General features: G+C 37.9%; 1 long non-coding RNA gene across 1 annotated transcript; it reads left to right on the top strand.

Moving 5' to 3' along the window:
* The first annotated feature begins 3220 nt into the window (after positions 1-3220).
* Positions 3221-5858, top strand: LOC148130430 (uncharacterized). The gene is made up of 4 exons (XR_015749788.1): positions 3221-3459; positions 4681-4703; positions 4798-4845; positions 5634-5858. It is a non-coding gene; the product is annotated as an uncharacterized LOC148130430 (long non-coding RNA).
* The last annotated feature ends 1940 nt before the right edge of the window (positions 5859-7798 follow it).

Genomic DNA, 7798 nt, shown 5'->3' with positions numbered 1-7798 from the left:
CCAGCTATTCTTGTCCCAGCAGATTTTCTACCCTGGGCCACTAACAGAATACCATCTGACGTATATTACATTTCTTTATTTGCACAGAACAGTTTGACTGCAACAACTATTAGTAGCTACTGTGGCAGGAAGAAGTGGGCGGAGGGAAAGAAGTCTCAGTTACCTCCCTCCTGCGGTTATTACACAAACTGCTTTCATCTGAATAGTTCACGATCTGAGTGTTGACACAGAGAGAAGCTGAGAAGCAGAGAAATTGCTCCTGACAGCATTGAACAGCTTGCCTTTCAATACTGGTCCTCAGACTCATCTTCCTCTACACCCAATTTTTACCAGAAAGAGGAAAGAACAAGCCATGAGTCATCACCAGGGAGCTGGTGCTGACTTATATTTTCACTTAAGTAAAAGACTGCAGAGGTGAAAGTGCTTTCTTTTTCTACTTTTCCTCCTGGTATCAACACAAATTCTTTTTTCTCGTAGTATTTTGCTCTTTCCCTATCCTTTCACACCCTTTGAAGCAGTCTTTTATTGATACTGTTCATTATACCAGCAGTTATCCAGTCCTTTCTCTTTAAGCCACCATAATCCCAGCACAGTTATATGATATATACATTTTGCAAAGGTTTATTTCCCCTTTACGGAGTATGGTAACGTGACCTTCACAGCCTTGTTTGCTTGTTGGTAAATATTTTCAACACAGACACAAAGGCAGTACCTGTAGTTTAGGAAGAAGGACAAAATAGGCATGCTAGCAGCTTTTTATCTACCAAACCATGCTCTCAAAGTAGTCATTGGAGCACCAGGAAGGCAAGACCATTTATTAGTCATAAAACTTCTTGCATAGAGTTATGCCATCAGGACATTATATCACCCTAGCAAGGACTGGGTTCTGCTAATATTTGCCACTGCAGACAGAGACAGCTGCTATTCAAGATAAAAGCAAAGGGATTTTCCGTTTCAGTTCTTGGTTGTCTTCTGGTCTTTTAGTGCAAGCCATGTGTCTTGCTGCTCTGGCGAAAGTAATGTTTCAAACAAGGCCATGAATGGGTTTTCAGGGCTAGTTTGAGACAATTGCCTTCCAGACAATTAAGAAAAAAAAATCTCCAGTTCTGTTCCACATATAGAAGATAACCTGCTTGGCTGCTAATTTAAATGGAGTATGTAACTAGGATTGAACCTCAAGCTACAATCAGAGAGAGTACTACCTGGTTAGGGGTGCAAAGGCAAATGATCATGAAATAGTAAATATTCAGCAGATTAGAAATGTGCTGTATGTTCAACCAACACCAGGAAAATAAAAACCGTGTCCACTTTCATGCTGGAAAGGCATGGACAAGCCAAGGCAATCCTGGTCAGAGCAGCATTCTTTCTTTGTATGTTTGAAAACATCTTATAGTCAGGAGTCGGCTTACTAGACTTCCCTGGAAAAAAAAACACGTATTTCTGGGCCATAAACTTTTCCCTGAAAAAAACAAACATATTTCTGGGCCATAAACTTTTCCCTGAAAGAATAATGAAAAAAGAGAATAGTGGTAGCTGCATCTGGATCTACCTTCATACATATCCCAAAATATAGAGTAAAGCAAAACAAAACTGGGGAATCTTTTACCTTCATAGTCAAAGGTATAAGCAGAATTGTACCATCCCAAAATTAAAATCTCTTCAGTGAAAGGTGGTAGAAATGGAAGCTGTGAAGATTTTCCTAGCTTCAGGCCAAATAAAGTTCTTAAGAAAACCCAAGTGCAAAGGACTAGTTCCAAGCAAAACAAGGAGTGCAATTACTCTGAACTTAATCAACTAGAAGTGGAAAATTGTATAATGTAGGAATGATTCTATTATTGTTGTTTTTTTCTCAGGGCTCTTCCTTACAACATGTCCTGTAGTTTCTTTAGATGGTAACAAAGCATTTGTGCCCCAATTAATGATTACTATCCTGCCAAAGGCACAATGCTGGCAAATGGTGGTGTTCTTTTATGGTGTACTAAGTTATGTTGAGACCTGTGAATGCTGGATTTCCCTAGAGGTTTGCTTCTCTTCTACTAAACAGGGTACTTTCAGCCAGTGGGAGCACATCTCCCAATCAGTCTTCATAAGATGTTATAGGGATTGAGAAATGCTCTGGTTTTGCACAGGTTGTGTTCAAAGAGTTTATCGGCTGGTAGTCTCTTTTGGGACAATAAACCTATTTTCAAAAGTAGCCCATATATCAAGCAATCAGTGCAAGGAGAATTGTGCTTGAAGCAAACAAAAGATAGATAACTCTTCTCTCCAGCCTTGGTATGCTGTTCCTACTACCACCACTGATGTTCAGCTGTGATTAGATTAGATTAATCTGGCCTTTGGCTTGCAAACCTGGATACTAGAGAGGAAGAGCTCGGCTGGAACATATTTAATTATCTCATTGGCCAAAGCAGGATGGCCTGGAGGATAGTGCCCAGAGGTCTTACCAGCCTAAAGTGTCCAATAAATACTCCCCCATTCTTAGAATAACCGAACGGCAACACCAACAGCAATATAGAAATACTTAATTGATAGAGTTGACATTTGGACATGCTTGCACATGGAATCCTAAAACAAAATCCTTGGAAACAATTGTCTGATCTGTCTGTCTGTCTGTCTCTCTCTCTCTCTCTCTCTCTCTTTCTCTCTCTCATCTAATTATTTAATTTTTATGCCAGCCCATCTCTGCTATAAAATGATTCTGGGTCAAGATGATTCATGATACGTTACTCAGAAGTTGATAAGAAACTGATATTGGCAATGTACCTGATGCCCAAGAATTATAGAAAGGTTGGAACTTTCTCTTGCAGCCTGTCCCAAATCTATAAATAAATGTTAAGAACATCAGGTTTTAGGTATTTAGGTATTTATTCACAGTATTTTTAATTCTGTCTAATCTAGTGGCTGAGCATAGAAATTCTTAACTTTACAGCTTTAATTATTGTAAGTTGCTCTTGAATGCTGGATCTAAATATTTTACATTACATTACAGTATTGTACATTAATCCTTTACATTATCTACAGATGATTCTCCATATTTCCAGTGAAGAAATTAAAAAAAATATGGGGAAGAAATAATAACAGTGAGGTTAAGCAAGTTTACATCCGTATTATTTTACTCCTTCAGCTGTACATTTTAAACTTTTGTAATATGAGTGCAGCACATGGTGACTAGTTTGAGCAGCTGTCGTTCCAAGGAATAACTGTTCTCCAACAAGTATTTTTAAAGTTGAAGGATCAGAAAGAAGACCAGGTGGAAAAAGATCCAAACAAGCAATGTTGTAATGTAAGGCCAGATTTACTATTTCAGGCAAGAAATAAATGTTTTGCTTCAGGGAGGACCAGATTTGATCCTTTTGTAATGCAAAATGACAATAATATTGATGCAGCAGATAAAAAGTATCTCTCAAATTCTGCAGTAAGGAACTGGCAAAGGTGTACAACGGAAGCTAAAATAGCTAGGTAAGTGTGTAAAAGAAGGAGGTCTTAAGTTCAAGTAGATTTGTGTTTCTCAACAACTTTAAGAGGCTGCCTTCTAGGAGCTGTAGTCTACACATCTTAAAGTTGTGAGCTTGAGAAATACCAGAGGGGATACTTCTGGGAAAAGCTATTCCTTAAGATAACTCAGGATTATTAAATATTATTTGCCATTACTGAGAATAATTCTAAGGATTATTATTTGCCTATGAACCCAGCTTTATAAGGTGCAGAAATTAGGCATCAGTTAATAGCTTAGATTTTCCATATAGATAAATATGTAGATATTCTATAGCAAGAGCAAGCAAGCAACTAGCCAAACAACAAACAAACAAGTCCCAACCACCTTTAATAACTCTATCTAGTAGCCAATCCAGATCAGGTTTTATTGTAGTATAATAGCTTTCACTGTTAGTATTCTTCCTACTATTGTATCTTCATCCTTTGATTTGTGATTTTCTCCTACTTAATAGCATGCTGCATAGATATAGGCTGGAATATTTCCATGTTGATGTAGTGTCTTAAGTTTGTTTACTAGATACTAATTCCTGGGGGACCATATAATCTATCAAAGGTAGTAGGAAGTTATTTCAGATATCTGCTAATTAATGAAGAAAAATAAACAGAAGTTTTTCTACACAAAATGGAAATATTGTGGGTGGGAAATCTACTAACTGGACAATAAGATTCATTTGATATTGGATGGAGGCTGTACAGTTCCCAAAGGGTCAACTTTGTAATTTTAGATATGTTTGTACAGTAAATTTACATATTTGCCCCCCCACGGCGACTGAATAAGGCAAACCCAGCGGACTAATGGCCAAAACCCCCACCGGTCTTTCCCCCCCAAACCCCCCCCAAAAATAAAAAAAAAAATAACAAAAAAAAGGGCCCCGTTCCCCCAAAAAAATAAACCACCCCCAACCAATAAAAAAACCCTCCCCCACCTCCAAACACAAAAAACACCAAAAAAAAAAAAAAAAAAAACCAAACCCCCCTCCCCCCCCCCCCCCCCAATACTTCTTCATTTGCAGGAGAAAGCAGTTGTCACTGACTGCTCCCTTTTAGAATTTAGATCATCAGATAATCAACTGAAACCTCTTTAGGAAAAACTAACCTAATATTTTGCAGACCCGTGTTCTGTTCTGTTAAGATTGAGAGTAATGGCTTCTCAATTATGGATTTATTTTTTTTGCTATTTTCTAGTGGGGTTTTTCATTTATTTGGAGGTGAGTTCTTTTCAATTTCAAATATTTCAATATGTATTCTTGTTCTTCTAATTGATTGTTATTAAAATTATGATTGTGTGATTTTTCTATGTAGGCATAGAACTGTATTAAGGACACTTTGGAAAGACTGCATTCATAAAAGGTATTAAGAACCGTATCAAACAAATAAATACATTGCTGAGATGTCAAGGTGATTGTTCAGTGCCAGCATTATTAGCACTAAAGGCCCTCCAGAAGATGCTTGTTCCCAAATGCTTAAAAGGCTGCCAAAAGCCTTGCATTTCCTGGCATATCTGCAATAGATCAAAATAGCACAGGACCTTTCTGTAACCAAAAGCATACAAGACAAAGAAAGATTCTGTTTCTATATTTGGAATGAATTTTGTAAACAATAGGCGCAGTGTCTCCAAAATCGAAAGGAAGATACTATACTGTATGTGTCCCCTTTGATCCATATGGTGTAAGACAGGAGTATCAAACTCCTGGCCTGTGGGCAGGATGCATCATGTGCTGGCCACAGCCAGTTTAGTGAAGGTGAAAAAAGTCTCAATACGTCATGTGATGCTGCCATGACAACATGAGTTTGACACCCCTGGTGTAAGAAATCGGTGCTTCACACTTTTGAATTAGCCTAAGTGCATCCGATTGGCACTTTATATTGTGATTAATTGAAATCACTTCCAAGGAAAGTACTTGCCATGTTGTCTTCTATTTTTTTAAAAAATGAAATGAAATAATATAAATAGGGTAAGGTAATAATTGCATTACCTATTTTATTTTATTCTAGCCCATTTATAAATATGCTATTTAATTCTAATGATTACGTATCCCCTTTTTCCATTTCTGTGAATAAATGACATTCTTAAGTGAAAACAATTTTCTGCATACCAATGTAGCAGCAAATGTCTCTTCGCTTCTTTTATGCTTCAGGGACAACTCTCGCCCTGGATTTCTATATATTAAATTTTTGAGTACACTAGTGTCATCCTTCTCAGATATTCCAGATACGAAGTGAATCAGATGAGCTCCTTCTACTTTATTGTAAAACTACATTAACAGAATCTGGGAAGTCAGAAAGTACAAATCTCCTGCCATTTTGTTTACAGCCTGAGATGTATTCATAACTATGTATATACTTATACCTATTATCTTGTAAGCGATTGACAAATTAAAATAAATAAAAAAATAAAAAAATAAATGTTAGGGATGATCCTTTCTTGGCTCCCCCCCCCACTCATTATGTAACTGCAGGCTGTACCTCTCTTATCTGATTGTTCCCTAGGCTGCAGCTCTTCACACCTGTTGCTCAAGGACTTTCTCATTCACCCTTACAAACTAGTCAAGTAATTGCACAATATACTTCTGCATTTTTCCTACCATCATGAAAAGTGAACTTTTTTTCCCTATTTTTCTATTGTAAAAGAACTTTTAAAAAGAAATATTGATGAGATTTATTGATATTGATTGATAGTTTAAGTTTATACCACTGAATATATTCCTTACTTGATTATACAGACTGCCAAAGTATAGATAAATACTTTGGCAGTCTGACTGTAGCCAGTGAAGGCCAAGTTCTCAGGTTTGCATATCTGGTTGGCAAGACAGTGGAGAGGCCTCTAAAAGGCTATGCTTTTGAGTAATGCTGATGCTGCTTCAAAAATTAGTACTGTTACTCACTTTTCCTTCTGCTCAAGTTGTGGATTTGAAATCTATCACAATATATATATATATTGTATATATATATATATATATATATATATATATATATATATATATATATATATATATATATATATATATATATTTGTTTTCTTAAGTTTTGCGGTACTTACATGTATGGCATTCAGCTTTGTTCGGGTATTTTCCCACGTCATAGCAGTTGTGCTTTTAAAGTTGTAGCAACGTTTCAGCAGAATCTCATCTGCCATCATCAGGTTTCTGTATAGTGTTCGTCTGTGAGTCAGACTTTTACAGTGGTTTCAGATTTAAATTTGGGGCAGCCTATTGCTGTGCCAGAATGGTTTTTCTTCATCCTGATTGGTTGGGAGTCTTGGTCTGTGTTTATTGGTCTCGGAGTTTGCTGTGTTCTGCTTGATTGGTGTCTCTAATATCTTCTGTCTGTTTTTGGCTCTTTTTGTATCTTGATTGGCTGGCAGCATTGTGTTACTTTATTGGAGGCCTTTAGTGCAGCTTGGCTTCGGGTAAATGGACGGCTATCATTAGTTAGGAAGCTGGGTTTCATCTGGGTGCCTGGTTGGGGTGTGTTTGAGCTGGAGGTATCAGGGGATCTGTTTGTGCCCAGGTGTTTGCCTGGCTTGTGGTGTGGAGATTTTTTGTTTGTGAGTGCAGGCTTCCAAATGATTGACAGCCTGGTGGAATCATCTCTTCTATTCATGCTTTCTGGTCTTTTTTCAATCTCTATGGCTTCTCTGATGATTCTGTGGCTAGGGTTTTCTATAGTGGCTAGGGTTTTGGTGCCATTGAAGTTGATGCTATGACCTGTGGCTTCCATGTGTTGGACTAGTGAGGAAGTGTGTTCCAGCTTTTTGACTGCATTTTTGTGTTCATCCAGGCGGGTACTTATTCTTCTATTGGTCTGTCCAATGTATGTGGCTGGGCATGATGCACAGGGACTTCGTATATGCCTTGGTTTTCCAGGTCAATTTTATCTTTGGGGTTGCTAAGGATGGCTGCTATTTTTCTGTCTGTTTTGAAGGCAGTCTTGATGTGATGTCTGTGTAGTACCTTACTAATTTTGTCTGTAGTACCTCTTATGTAGGGCAGGACAGCTGTTCCATAGGTCTGTTCATCTTCTGGGTCTCTATTATGTTTCCATGTGTTTTTGTGGATCAAGCTGGTGATTTTGCTTTTGTGGAAGCTGTTGGCTGTCAGTACTTTAGTCAGGGTGCATAGTTCAGTCTTAATGTGTGTCTTGTCTGCCAGGCGTTTGGTTCTGGTAATTAGTGTTTTAGCCACGGAGTTTATCTGTGCTGGGTGGTGGAGGGATTGGGCGTTGAGGTAGCGGTTGGTGTGTGTTTTCTTCTGGTATACGGTGTGTCGATTTTTCTCTTGATTTTTCTTCCAAATGCCCCAAA

The sequence above is a fragment of the Notechis scutatus genome, chromosome 5, assembly GCF_049901735.1.
Source record: "Notechis scutatus isolate UNSWTSFEM ecotype Mainland chromosome 5, rNotScu1.2, whole genome shotgun sequence".
NCBI classification, from domain to species: domain Eukaryota; kingdom Metazoa; phylum Chordata; class Lepidosauria; order Squamata; family Elapidae; genus Notechis; species Notechis scutatus.
The sequence above is the reverse complement of the archived record's forward strand: the minus strand, read 5'-3'. Positions and strand labels throughout refer to the sequence as shown.